General features: G+C 41.4%; 1 protein-coding gene across 1 annotated transcript in view; it reads right to left on the bottom strand.

The window, feature by feature from the left end:
• Positions 1–15616, bottom strand: part of GALNT9 (polypeptide N-acetylgalactosaminyltransferase 9) — a 366104-nt gene that overhangs the window by 279504 nt on the left and 70984 nt on the right. The window lies entirely within an intron of this gene.

The following is a 15616-nucleotide window of genomic DNA, read 5'->3' on the forward strand; positions in this document are numbered from 1 at the left end:
TAAATGGAGCTACGCCAGTTTCTAACAGCTCAGGATATAGCCCCAAGCATTCGTCCGCTGACTTCAGTGGGAGAAAGACAATTTCTGAACACAGTAAACTTTCCGTATCATCATACCGAAACGAAAACGTGCTCCAGCCTTTCAAGCAAGGACACCCAAATGAATCTATATCACTTTCACATAGATTTATAGAAAAGTTGAAAGAAGGACTGTACTGGAGGCAAGACAGAATGGGAATTTTTCTCTTGCTATGCGTTCCTTTGATAGCACAGGTTGGAAATGGAATTGGAACACAACAGAAATACCAGTATGTTAACTCTACTACCATCTAGAATGGTCCATCAAAATAACAAAGACAGTAACAGGTGATATTTTAAAGCAGCACTGAAATTCCAGAAAACAAACAGTAGAACTGGCTGTAAAAACCTACACAGCCTTTACAAAACACCCATCTCAGTTTTGCCAGATTTGACAGCAAATTCTCATTTCCATCAAAGTGAAAAATAGAGCAAAATCAAATTACACAACTGCAGACAGGCCTGTGGACCTTTGAATTCTCTACTGCTCTTCAAAAGAAGAAGGGTTTTAGAGATGCAAAGCCTGAACTCTTCCTTGTTGAAGAGAAGAAAGAAATACAGTTATTTATTAGGTTGCTTTAAAACCTGTGAAAAATTTTCAGACAAAAAGCTTGTGGCACTCCATTTATTCTTACTTTCATGAAGCAACTTACACGATTAGAAAAGAAATATAAACGTTCTGTACTGAGTTCAAAGAAAAGGTTAACATCAGAAAAGAAAACTCTCCAAAATTATGATCTTGCACTTCTAGTATATTCCCTTAGTCTTCAGATGAATAAATGTGTCCTATTGTCACATCTATGACAGTCTGAATAGTTTCAGTCCTGATAATTTCTCATTTTGGGAAGCAAAACTTGTAAAGAACAAGGAATCATTCAACATTTGTGTGCTTGCAAGTCCATTTTTTTGTTGTTCATTTCTGTTCAGTCTAGCCCAGCTAACACAGCTGTAATCTCCCAGCTGGGCTACCTGCCTCTGCAAACGGGCTCTCGGAGTGCTGGAGACCTACAGCACCCTCAAAAGCAATCTGGTGAGCTTAGTGAGTGCGATGCATTTGAATTCTAGATTGCAAAATTCCCTCCATCTTTCAAGTGATTCTTGTTTGATGCTTGAAGTCAGGAAAGTCAATTGAAACTTAATTCTTTTCTTCTTTGATTTATAGCAGCTGTGGATTAAGAACCTGCTTTGGGACAGATTCAATTGTTTCCTCACTGAAAACAAACTAAGAGTTTTTTTCTTAAGGTTTGCACCTTGAATAATGGTTGTGTGTGTTTTATCATATTACAGCACTATATTTTATTAGAAAGCATTAGTCAGCCCTTATTTCCTGGAACTTCACTAGTGGTACATTCATCTGTTGTCAGAACGTGGCAATGACTCAACAGCACTCTGTGCTCAAGAGACATGGGGACACAGGGCTTGGCTAACCTGGGAGATGATTTCATTCATTGAAAAACACAATTTAGACACCCAAAAATGGACCAAAAGCATTTATTACAACTCTTAGTAGGATTTTTTTCAAATAAACTTTAAGAAGGTTGTTTCAAAATTTTCACATCTTTCCACTCTAAGTTTTACATTTCTAAATGACACCCTGATATGAAGTGAACCCAATTCTGACCCTAAAGCACTTTCAATATTTTTTGTTTTTTTAATTTTAGTGAAAAAACTTAAAGAATTCATTTTGGATCTGGATATTTCTCTTCACCAGTGTTCTGATTTAGTCAACAAATAAACAACAACAACAACAAAATCAGTTATTTGTTTATGTCCAGACTCCCTACTAAAATCTTCCCTTTTTAGGGTTTATAGGAGAGAGCATACTTCAAAATAACCCACTCTGATTTGGGGCTTAGAGTAAAAGATGTTTAGTTCATATAAATCAATATATCTTCAGTGAAGAAGATGAAGCTGTGTGCTTCCAGGCTAGGAACCGACCCAATCCATTTTTACTATCTCATTTCAGAGATAACTTTTTTGTTTGCAAATATATTTGTTTCATTACTCAAAAATATTTAGTTTTAAAAATTAATTACATAAAACATTAATGTAGTATTTCCCTTAAAAAAGTGCACTGAAATGCACAAAGTGTGAGAAGATAGGGACATCCCACTATACAAAAATAGGAACCCTTGACAATAGAGTAATGCTTTGAAAAGATAAAGGCAAGATCAATATGTTCCATCTTATAGACTCTCATCCTGTATTCTCCTGTAGTCTCAAGCCAAAGCCTACTTTTGTCTGTAGTCTAACAAAGGGTATCGGTGTTGTGAAATGTACAGTAGTTCCTTCTGTATGCTCCCTGATAACTTGTCATTTATAATCAGTCTGAAATTCAAAACAGCTTTTTCTTGACCTGCCTGGTTCCCTTTGCAGAACAGCTCACAACTAGCCACAGTATGGGACCTCGTTTCCCTACGCTTAAAAGGTTGTTTCCTTTGTTTGGTTCCTCGCTGTCAAGCTGTCTAAATGCACTGCCAGCAACGGCCAGAGCAGAAAGCTGGGTGAAAAAGAAATCTGTTTAGTTGATGTACCAGGTACTGCCATAATTCACTGGACAGTAGACTTAGAGCTACATTACACATTGAAAAGAAAAATACACCTCTAATATACTCGCAACCTCAGGTGAGGATGAGGCAAATCAGCCCCCATTCACCAAAGCTACTAATATTAGGTAATATTAGGGGTGGCACACGTACACCAAGGGCATCCTGTCTGGCAATAAGCAGCTGAAAACTGAGGCATCCAAATACAGAGGTCAAGCCCAGAGATTCAACTCAGCAGCCTCCTTGGTATTGCTCCTGAAAGCTATGGAAGGGCAATGTAAAACACCACTCCTCCGGGCAAGCACAAAGCACAGCTGCAGAGCAATTTCAGAACAAAGCTTCTTACCTGTCTCAGGAGTACCTAGAGGTGACAGCAATTATTTGTATATAGAGAGACACTATTTTCTTCCCTCTTCACCCAATTATCTGTATTTAAGATGTGCCTGTTTACAAGAAGTCATGCAAGATGGAAAAGGAAGTACGAAATCACACTGGCTTCTTCCAGAATAACTTAAAATAGCTTCCCTGGAAACGCAAAGGCCCTGCGATATTCCCTGGTGTCTCAGCCAAGAAAGCTTTACAGGGTCCTTCTGCAAGGTACTCTGTGCCTCTGCTACTTGTGCATGTATTTACAGCAAAGTCTTCCTCTCCAGTTGAACAGCATTGATATGCACAACTATTTTGAGAATTCCTGAAGCTGTTAGTTTGGGGGAGGGGGAAAGGGAGGCCGGGGGGGGTGTCATTTGAGGCACCGGTCTGGGAAGCAACATCTCTCTGTAAGTCCATGGCACGGCAATTTGCTGTAGCGCCAGCGTAGCACCAGCAATCGGTGTCGCTCACTGGCTCAACAGATAATTCCTTCAAGAAAATAGAATTCTCTTCAAAATCAGATTGACTGATGTCTGTATTTTTCACATGTCACCACTGTGGCTAATTACAATTAGATCAATAGCAGACTAGTTAGTTCACAGCATTCTACAAACACTGCACAAAATAAGAAGTGGAATATTAGAAGGTGCAAATGACTCGTGAATACAATCCTTGTTCCCCAAAGCAGCTAAATATATAGGAGCCCAGAACAGGGAACAGTGCAAAGTCTTCTCAATTGAAAAAAAAAAAAAAATTGAAAAAGTACTTCAGCACTTCTAGAGGTAGCACAACTGACTTTTATATAGAATAGACAAAGCAATTTTGAACTTAATTTCAACATTCAATGCTTATCAAAGCTTTTCCCTTAATCATATTTGGAGAAGGTGGAGAGTAAGGAGGATGCAAAATTCTCACAGTTCTTGCTTCATTTCTGAACCCCAAAATCCATCATTGCAACATCTGGGATTGCCAGAAATCAGAAAATCCTTTTCCATATTGGCTCTCATTACAAAATCCCAGCACTTTCTATTCACACAGAAGCCCATGAAAGTATAAGGTGGGCTTTTCTAATCTGAAAAATCAGTCAAGACCTTCACTGGCTTGCTGCCCATCAGTCCCACCTAGGGAAAGCACTGTGCCTACCCCATCCAGAGGGCAGACCTTCAGCCTGGGGCAGCACAAGGAGACTTGTACAGCTTCTTTAGCAGATGCAGTAAATCAGACACTTACTTTATCCTGACATAATTGCATTCATTACATGTGTTACAGCAGATAAAGAAGTAGCCGGCAGGACAACAGAGTAAATGATGCCCACAACCAGCATTCAACTTGCAAACACAAAAAGCACCTTCTTTGGAAACTCAGAACTCCACTAGATTAAGGCCTGAGTTCTTGATAAGGAGGCAGATGAATACTTGGAAGAAACGCTAAAAAGACAAAATCCTTTTGCCGTAGACAATGAACTGCTATGAGAACTAAAACCCATTTCTTATCTTCCAGTGAGTTTTTTGTCTGGATGCTATTAGCACAGCATTCCTCTGATCATTTGTAAATGTCATTTATAAATCCTTGCACAATTGCTCTCTGCAGAGTAGATTATAGGGTCCAGCCTTCCTTCTTTCAGATTGCAGACCATGCTCTGTGTTTAATAAGGATGTTGCATATTGTGTTTTTTCAGTTTATGCTTCAGTGAGTATGACCCATGCTGCAATATAATGAACCAGACCCTCTACCAATTCCAGTAAACTGGTGAACGTGTGATATGTGAAATGCAGAGGATCACACTCTCAGTTTGAACGCTTGCACTCATTTTCTCATAGAGCTTTCTTCAAGTCACCACTGATTCTGGCTGGGTCAGAACAGCAGGCTGATCCCACAGAGAACCAGCTGCATGAACTCCTCATGTCTGCAACAGTCTCGTGCACATGGGGATTTCTGGCCCTACTCAAAGCTGTCCTGACATAGTTGCACGGCCGGGTCGACCCCTGGCCTCACACCTACTAGTGTAACTTAAAAATTTGCAATTTTTTGTTCCTTCCCCTTTCCCCTCAAGAATAGCACAAACAACATCAGCTACTTACATAGACCAGATTGTCATTTATGTTCAGTCTCCTCTCAGAGACAGAGGGGCAGACAGAAAGGGAAGTTTGATTTTGATCCTGTGCTAAGAATCACTTATTTCTTGACCTAACTCCTACCTGCAGACAGGTCTGAAATTCACGCAGTAGCGTCCATTAAAGGAAGATTGGGCATGGCTCCTCTCTCTTCCCACGTAAACAAAAAGAGCAAATGCTACCCCACCGTAGCATCGGAACAGTAAACAATGAGGTAAGGAAGACAGCAGACATGGCAAATAAAGCTCTTGTGATGGCACAGCATAGACAGAACTCTGTTCTGGCTTTAACTGCTGCATGCAAGTAATCTAGAAATCTAGAATACACATTAAACACCAGATGAATTCTTCATCAGCCATTTATATGGGGTCCATACATGCTTCTTGAATTTTAAAACTCCAAGTGTAAAGCAAACGTGCTACCATGTGAACTCTTGACCAAGAGAAGCAGATGTTGTATGTTTACTTCTACTTTGAGCTGTAAGGTGCACTTGTTTCCAGGTATTTTAGTGACAATGTCCAATTCTGAAAAGCTGCTAGCTGTTTATTAATTTTGAAGGAAGAAATGGAACTCTGTCTGTTGAATTAATTAATTTCCTTCAATTCATGCAATGCTTCTCCTTCTTCACAGTTTGCGATCAAAGAAAGGATGTCTTAAATAACGTTAAATATGCTTCAGGTTTTACGGTGTGCTATCTGCTAGTTTGCTTTCCACTTCTCTAACGAATCTTTTGTAATCACATCACTCAAGGACTGTGATAAGCACCACGCAGGAAGAAAAGAGCGAGGGCACTGAGTCCAATGTAGAAATCAAACAAAAGGCAGTTGCTACCTTATTATTGCCAGTCCTGAGCTGAAACAACAGAGAATCTCCTAAAAACTACCACCTACAACCTCCTCAAAACACAACGATGAGCAAACACTTTCAGTATTGGGACTGGTACCATTTTTCCCCAGAGGAATCCACAGTCAGTTGGGGAAGCAGGTGATCCTCAAATGCTACATACACCATCCTTGTCCTGCACTCAGTAGGTGACGTGTGGATCACTTTCCGTGCTGCACTAAGTTGAGGTCCCAGCCAGACGAGTGGTTGATCTTTCAGCACACTCCACCGGCACGGAGCTGGTGCAACTTCAAAGTTAATAAGCCTACAGTCGCCGTGCGGCTGATTCTGGCCCAACACAGAGAATTATGTCATGTTTGCCAAAATATTAATGCATGTTATGCTCCAGTGTTAACTAAAAAAAATTTCTTAATCTATTGCCTAATCCAAACAAACAAATTAGTATAATTGGAGAGCTGTGTTTACAAATACAAAGCATAAAGAGAGGCAACACATACTGTCTTGTTGTCATTCCTATCAGGCAGCAATGTTCAGTTAGTTGTGCTTCTTGCAGTCTGAGCATACTGGTATAATTGATGGCAACATTTATCATAACAGCAGCGCAAAAGCATCAATTGCTTGATAAATTTATTTACTCCTGCCCAGAAGTGAAGCTATGATTGGACCACTTTATAAACATCAAACTGCTGTAGACCTGGTTCGTTGTTGTTGATTGCACATAAAGGAGAAGAGAGAAGATGAAAAAAAAAAAAAAAAAAAAAGAAGAAAAACCAGAGGGAAAAGACTCTGATTGGGAGGCTGGAAGTTGAGTGAAAAGACAAATCTCTTTGATTAGAGGAAAAGAACCATTATTTTACCTAGTTAAAAAAAAAAAAAATCAAACACACTTATATCAGTGATCAACAGCTGTAGTATTATCTGCTGCAGAGTTTAGTCTTTTCTCTGGCAGATTTTTTCTTCCCAACCCACAATATTCCTGGAGGAAGAGAACTGTAAAGAAAGTATCAATCTCCCAAACCAACACCACAAGGCCCCTGGGCTTAGCAAAGTAAAAACACGGACCACATCATATTCCTATTTTCTGAACTACTTGTCTTCCACAGAGAAATATGGGGCCATATTCTCTTCACCCTGGCACTCTGCAGTCATTTAAACCTGTGCAAAACTCTGCTATTTTTCCTGGGTGGATTCTGCACTTTCTCTGCACAGATGGAAGTAAATCCAATGGGAAATAGGTCCAACGGCTCTACGTTTGGTACGTTTCCCGACTCACACTTTTAGCTCTAAAGAGGTCTGAAAATCATTGCTTGAGATGGAAATGGTCTGTGACACACAGTCTGCATGCTAATAAAGTATGGTTGTTTTTAAAATAACAGTAAGATTTTTTTTTACCTTTTTTTTTTTTCTGGTTGGCTCCTTCAGCTCCCCTCTGAGAAAAGCAGAGGGCAGCAAGGTCAGGAGATGAAAGTTTCAAACATCCAGTTACTGTTTGGAGCTGCCTCTATCCAGTCTACATCAGAGCCAGCAGTATCATCACAGGATGATTCACAGGCTGAGAAACAACACAAATGCCATTATGGGCTTCAGCAGGGTAAAGAGTTCATCCTTAATGAGATCTTAATGCCTCATAGCTTACTAGGTAAAATTTGATTTATATTATGCTAAGAAACCAAAGCGTAGTAATGCCTGATATAACCAGGCTCTTAACTCCATAGTTTAGTCCCTTAAGTCAGTGCTTCAAACTGCTGAGAAAGTAGTATCTGCCACTGAGCTATTGCCTTGGCCAGTAATTTTAGGAAGAGGTAACAGCAACCCCAGAAGGGGAAGCCACAGGCCATGGTAGTGAGCATATACATCGACAAAGGAAATCAGCTTTAGGCAACCTTCTTTCAAACAACAAAAAAACCCAAACAAAAAACCAATTTTGTACTCAAGGTTTAAAACAAAAAAGCAACATCTTCAGGCTCCCAGCTGGACAAAGAGCTGTGACTCACGATGCCTCTTGCACACGATGCCTCATGTAGTGAGATGCTCACAGACAAAGCCTAAGGCTGAAGATGCATCAAGTCTGCAATGCTTCCCAACCCTGCCCACTAGAAGAACATCCTGCTGCATCCAGTTAGTAATGTTACATACTGCATGAAAAGTTGGATGACAGCAGGAAAACCTGCTTGTGGCTGTTTCTCATCCCTGTCAAGGGATGAATGGGGAAATGGACAGCTCTCGTGCATGTGACTCCTGTTTTCAGGGCAGTTGATGGAATATATTAACGTTGCCTTTAGACAGTAAATATTATTCAAATACAAGCTTCCCTGTAGCAGGAGGCAACGAGTACTTCCTACTCCCTAGATACATACCTCAGACATTTTAGTGGGCTTGGCAGCTGAACTGACAGCTTTGGGCTTTCATTCAAGGGCTTTGGGGGTGCCACTTGATGACAGTTCCGACTGTGAGCTCCCTGAACGTGCAAGGGCACTTGCTTGCTTTGCCAGCGACCAGGTGAACAACTCGGGGCAGATTTTTTTGTTGCTCTTTCAAATAATACCTTTTGTGCTGCAAGGTGTCACCTCTCATAGCATAAGTCACAGCACTAGGACAAGGAATTCCAAACTTGTCTTGCAAGAAATAAGACTTAAAGGCACGCTGTGGTTCATCCCAAGGAGCACAGGACAGCGAAGCCATCCTCCAGAGCCCATGCAGGCTAGCAAGGTTAAAACGGAACACCCAGGGCAGAGACCAGTGAGCTCTACAAGCAGCGTAGTAACAGTGACTGGATCAGACCCCAAGCAGAAATAACTGGGATTTCAGAAGCATGCATTGGCCTCAAGAGCACAAAAGTCACTGAGTCGCTTTGGTACTTACTCCTTAATGACTCAGAAGCTTTAGAAAATTCCTGCTGAAACCTTTTAAATTCCCTTCCTAATTACGCTGCTTGTACCTTTGAAGAGCCACATAGAAGGCATTTTCTTATAGAAAGTTAGTACAAACACCCATGCTCCCCAGAACAGTCTGCGAAGGCGAGTGGGAACAAGCACGCTGCCTCCCGAGTGCCTGCAGGATCAGACTCGTTATAATAGAAAGACTGTTTTTATGGGTAGGCTTGTGTCTTCTTTATGTTTACGCAGCACTTCACATTCATGGTCAGTGTCGCACAAAGCACAATAAGGTAATCATAGTAATAAAACGCTAATCTATCCTATTAACCTGTGACTGGGAAACTCCAGCAGAGCTGTCTTCCGATAAAAACGGAGGCCTGAGAAAAAGGCAGATTACACATATTTCCAGCACAGGGAAATAACCCACCAAATCCTGCTGCATCCAGTTACTAATGTTACACCCCCCATGGAAAATTGGATGACAGCAGCAAGAACTGCTAGTGGCACAGTTTCCATCCTGCTAGTCTGCTGAGCACACGAATTGAGCGAGTCCCTGGCAGCCCAGCCAGGGAGAGGGATGGCTATTAATGTAAAAGAAAAGCCTGCATAAGTAGGGGTAAGCAGTTTTTACCATCCTCATTGCTGTTCAATGAAAGGCGCAGCTGCACCTTTCTCTGAGTTATCAAAGATTATTTCAAAAGCACGCAGAAAGGCTTTTACAGCAAGATACATCCATCCTTTCTCTGTTACTCGGTTCCACAAAGCGCTTGGGACACGGCACTCTCCCTTTAGAGCAAGCCCCTGGGCCAAAATAATGCTCCCCAGAAGCAATGGCTGCTTACAGGTAACCTGCCACTACCTTGACCTTAGTCACGTCCTTCAGACTGAGATTGTGCTCCCTTGCCAGAGAGGTGAAGAGCAGACAGCCTTCCTACAGTTGTACTTGGGACTTACAAGAGAATTTAAAGTTTCAGGCAAATGCCTTGGTAGATGAGCCAAGGCGGCACTTTTTGCCGTGCTAACGGATGTCAGACTAAGCTTGCCTCTGCTGGGAGCTGTCTGACTAAACAACTGCTTTGAATGGAGGAACTGAGCACAGGATGAGAAGACCATAGAGTAGGCTTCAGTGGTTCCTATTTTAGCATGCATCTCTTTGGTTTCTTCAAAAATTCGGGGAAGGAGGGCGAAAGGGAGTCTCTAGTGACTTTCAAAATTCAGAGGCTTTCAACTGAATGGAACAAATTTCTATCAAAGACAATTATTTTGCTTTTAGTGTAAGTAAGGCAAGCTTAGGCCCTTAAAAAAAAAATCACAGCAGCATATAGCAGCTGAGGACTTTGCTCCCCCATACTAACAGCAACTTTACTATAATCTTTGCTTTTATTCCCTTTTGCATCACAGTTCAATGACAGAAAGAAAAGGTGATGGCCTTTTCCATGTGGTTACTGCTCTTTTTCACTGAATATGATGGAACGAGTTTCTCTGGAGTTACACCTTCATGGAAGTCTGAGCAGCTCTTCAAGCCCCAAAGGCGGCTGTTGTCCAAGGGAGGCTTAGGGGTCTGGAAGCCGAGATGTGCAGATGGCCAGCTGGCTGGTCATGCACAACGCAAAGGCTGTGGAGCCAGATGGCTGATGTTAGGAAGAGCAGGAAAGATCAGCTTGATTGAACTCGCTGGCATCATTTATGGTCATTTCAGGACAGGCACGAGGGCACCATCACGAGTGTTGCTCTGAGCTGTTCTAGCGTATGTGCATACCCTTGCTCAGAAAACAAAATCACATTCACCATGGTCTGCAAAAAGTCCTCAATACCATCAAAGTAAATCTTTCCTTACTATCCAAATATCCTTTTTGGAGATACTTTATTGCAGCTTTAAGAGTTATTTAACTATTAATATTATTTATAAATATTAATATTATTTTTATATATTATTTAACTATTCCACAAGCATGCTGCAAAAGCCTAGCTAATTAACAGGAATTCCTCAGCCAACTATTAATTCCAGAAATACTTCTTAGGTATGCTCTGGGGTCCAGCAAGATTACTTGTGAGCAACAGTGGGATGTGCAGCTCAGACCAACATCAGGACCACATGAAAAGAGAGGCAGGAACAAGCCACAGAGCTGCCAGTCACACTTCCTTAGCCTGGGTCTGGAGAGCAAGACTTCCCCCTGCCCTGCAGAGGATGCAGCTTTCCTGGAAAAGCACAACGCTACTGACCACATTAGCTGTTCCTTTTCCATTGTCTTTCCACTCGTTTCCCCTCTCTGGCCATCTCTTTCTGAATCATCTGATTCACTCACTCCCCACTTTGCACATTCAACAGGATAACCAAGAATCGCCCGCCACCCAACCTGAAGAGATAAAGGGGAACAGTACTTTGAGCAAGGCAGAGCTGTTACACAGTCAGAGAGGAGCATTTGCTTGGGTACAGGATCCAGTCTGGCCATGACAGCAATAATCCCCGTGGGAGATGAGCTCCCCAGGGTTCATCTTGCTTTTCTGGGGACCTCTGCATCCTACCCTGAGCTCCCGGCTGGTAGAGCTAGACCACAATCAGGAGTGATTTTAAACCCAGAGTGAGGATTCTGTGGACCAAATCTGCAGGTAATATGAATGAACACCAATGTCAAGGCAGATTTATACCAGTTGAGGAATTTGTTTTCTCCTCAGCCCATCTTAAAAGAATAAAGCATTTTCTTTCCTTGGTCATGAGACACTAGCAGGGTTTGCGGGCTCTGTCTCCAGCTCCCTTCAGAGCCAGGCCTGCCTCCTGAGGGCTGCAGCAGTCTCACCCAGGATGTTTTGGTCTTTTAATTCAATTCCCTTAAACCAACAGCACTGTCTAGGCTTTTCCCTTCCGTTCTGATTAGCAGACCAAATATGTTCTACATGAATTGCATAATTATATCAGCAAATCCATTTTCTTTTGCAATTTTTTTTCCAGTTTCCCAAACCGTAGACTTGTTCCCTGCAGAACTCCCAAAGAGATGCCACAAAGCAAAGCAATCATGCAAAAAGATTTATGACAGTCATTTGTATACATGAGTATGCTCACAGACATTTGAGTTCCCTCTTCTGTCTTCTCCTTTTATTTAGTGTGAAAGCGCAAGCTGTTCCCAAATCACATTTATACATTTTTCATAAATCAGATATACTACCCATATCATTTTAGAGATGGACATGAGGGGGGTTTTGTGTGTTTTCTTTTTCCATGGTCTCAGCATATTTCATGCTTTGCCTGGAGTCTTTAGCAAGCATCAAATTTAATGAAAAGGGACACTCACCTCGTGGTTAATCGTGACCTGGCCTGAGCCTCTGCTCAGTGCCCTGCGTAGGACTGGCACTAACTGAGGTGCCTGAGGAAGGAAGCTGACTCAGATGCAGCTCCTGCCTCATCACTCCACTGCAGCTCTTAGCTAGGTACAGCCTGCTCACGTGGAGTCAACTTCTGCACCTCCCAGGTTATATTCCTGCTTGGGGGAAGCACGAGACAGAGATGGAGCAGTAACGCACCAATAAAAAGAGTACAACAGGCCTTACTGCAGGCTGTTCTGCAGGACCTAGTCACAGCCTGGCTATTCATTAGCATTAAAACAGAGAAAGCTGGTTAAACTACATGATTCATAAAAACTGATTTCTGCATCTGCTATGGACTTGCAGAACAAACATAGACATCTCATTTAGTTTTCTCCCCATCTCGGTTTCCTATTTGCAAATGCCTGCCCTAGTCTATTTTACAATACCACACAGCAAATGTAGAACAACACACACCTGCTAGAAACAACTTCTTCATCCTCAGGTTCCTGTCCTCAATCCATCTCATTCCCCTGAAGAACAAAGAAACTGCACAGGCTGGGAACAAATCTACATCTGTGCCCTAAAGAAACTGGTAGTGTGCATACATCTCATCTTTCAATCTCCTGCTGAAAGAACAAGACCATCAGCTCACTGCTTGATGAGCCCCCGTCTGTCTTTCGCAGTCCTTTCCTTTATCCTGCACAAGCTGGATGTAAAAACACTCAAAATCAAGATGGACAGGCTCAGGGATTTGCAACCCTGATGTCTTAGGATGGAGTTTGGACTGCCCTGTGATGGAGGGTGGGTTGTAACATTTGCACAGGTTCCCTGAGTGTTTGTTACAAACCAAGAAGGCCCATGGTCACATATTACAGATCCGCTTGCAGCACACAACGTGCGTAAGACTGGAAAAAGCAAGCACTCACCTTGCTCCACTTGGCAATTCTCTCCACCATATTCATAGCAACGTATATAAAACAAATGCAAGTGGCAGAATCCCTCTACAGCGCTTTGCATCCACTCAACACAGCTGCAAACAACCACCAGAAGTGCATGGGGGGGGGAATCAAACATCATTTGTCCTGAGTGTCTGGCTAGGAACTCATCTTATTATAGCATACACTAGAAACACAGAAGCAGACTAAATGAGTTCCTGCATAGAATATCTACCCTATTACTCAGCTGAATGCTTCCAAATAGTTACCAGAAAATATCAATCTTCTGTATTCCCGAGAACACGCCGATGCAGCACGTAGAGTTAAAGGCCAAGGAAGACTTCAGGTTCCAGAAGTATTTCAGCCATCCAGCGCTTAGCACATAACCTCCTCTTCTGACTGCTCGTTCAGGAAGCAAAGTCTGGCTAGGCTTTGGCTGACATCAGTCAAACAGAGCAGAGAGGTCCATGTTTATCAGTGTTTATCACACATTTTGTGCTACTTAAGACAAGTGCCTTACTTCTCTGCTTCAGCACAACTGTCAGAACTAGAATTAGACACATTTTTTTCCTTTCTTGTGGGGGAGTTGAACAAAGCCTTTTCCTTTCTTGTCAAACGTACATTTGCAAAACACTAGCATTTATTAGACACAAAAGCCAAAGAAGATGACAATAAAAGCTGGGTAAAAGAGAGTTTGGGCTGTTTCCTGTGAATAAAAGATAAAATATCCCTAGACAAAACCAGATACTTTCTGAAAACATTTCATTTAATTTAATATAACTAGTTTTTATGGTGATGATATTTGCTCAATACAAAGGACTGCTGAAGTTTTATTCAGAAAAGTTTGAAATCACACTGAAAGATGCCATTTCTGTACAAGAGCAGTATCACAAAATATTCCATATTTTAGTAGTGCAGAGTACCAAGATCACTCAGAAGTGGAAAGCAGCGAAAGGAAGAGGCTACTAACTTATTAAAAGAAGCTGAGGATCTGTTCACATTAGAGAACTGTGAACAAAAGGTTTATTTATTTTTAAATACTATGTTATTTAAAGCCTAGGATGACCAAATTATGCTGACATTGCTGATATGTGTTTGAAAGAATAAAGATGAATATAACAAGAAGAGGGGGAAAACAACAACATATTAGAACCAAAACAGTTTCTAACTGATGGAAATTAAACCTGGGTATGGAGGTTAATCTCCTGATACGGTTTTATTTCTAATCACTGTAAAAGTTGATATGTGAAGCTGTAAAGCTAGTCAAAATTTGTCTATCTCAAGATCGATGGGCTGCACACTTGGCAGAATATTTCTTAAAGGGACATTATCAAGCCACTATTCCAACTGCTAGTTTAATAATCTTGTAAAGATAACAAGTAATGCTCTAATTAAAAACAATTTTTTCCATCAAGTAAATCACTTTAAAGATATCTGTGGCTGATACGATGGACATTACAAATGCTGGTAGCACCCATCTGGGCCTGTGCCAGCAGCACACTAGTATATAATTTTATCTAATTGATCAATTAAATTAAAATAATCTTTGAAACAAGCTATAATAAGAGTTGTATAATTCCAGTGCTACCTATTATTTTCCTTGCCACTTTATCTACTCTGTCTCACTACAATATTTTTCCTAGTCCTGGCTGAGTAATAAAATGGCAGCCTGATGGTTTCATGGACAGAACAGTAGATGAGCTACGGCTGAACAATTCAATTAATTCCAGTCTCTCCCCATGTTAACCATTTCTTGCTGTTTATAAAAAGTATTGAACCAGATCTTTTTCTAAGTCCCAGTCACTTCATTGCTTACAGCAATTCTCAGCCTTTAGAAGACAACTATAGCTAACAAAACACTCATGAGATGGCAGTTTTAGAGGAGGTTCTTCATTGAGATACTGTCTTTCTGCTGGAGGTAGACAGGACCTTCTACAGAAGAATGTCCCACTGGTTCCTCCAGGCCTCCCATTACAGAGGTGCTAAAACTCTGGTAAATCACATTAACTCACACCAATTTTGGGGCCACCTTCTGTCAATGCATTTTCCCCTCGTCACTGTACATATTGTCCATTTTCTCACTTAACAATATTGTCGTCTTGCAGGGGGAAGCAGATGCTGGCTGAGATATGGAGCCTTCAGACAAAAAGCTTCTGCTAGGGAAAATAAGTGATTTCATGATTAAGTTAACAGCTAACAGAGCAAATGCCAATATGTATTGAAATGCATGGCAGCTGGTCTCCAAGTTGTTCAGTCACTCTGAACAACTGGTGAGACTTGAATTTGTCTGGAGGGATTCTAAGGAAAACTAAAAATATGCTATTGAAGTAATATCTTTTCCTTTTAAAGATGAGATTTCCATGTTCAAGGAAGGACAATAATCACATCATATGCTCATCCGCCTCCTTATGTCCCAAGTGCTGCAAAATGGCTGGAAATTTGATTGCCATTTACAGTACTTTCACTACCATGAGAGAGTCTGTGGGCTGGAGTATGATGGCTTGGAGAAAGTCGGGGAGGATTTTTTTCCTTAAGAAACTCCTCAGGTAAAAA

The sequence above is a fragment of the Balearica regulorum genome, chromosome 17 (genome assembly GCF_011004875.1).
Source record: "Balearica regulorum gibbericeps isolate bBalReg1 chromosome 17, bBalReg1.pri, whole genome shotgun sequence".
NCBI classification, from domain to species: domain Eukaryota; kingdom Metazoa; phylum Chordata; class Aves; order Gruiformes; family Gruidae; genus Balearica; species Balearica regulorum.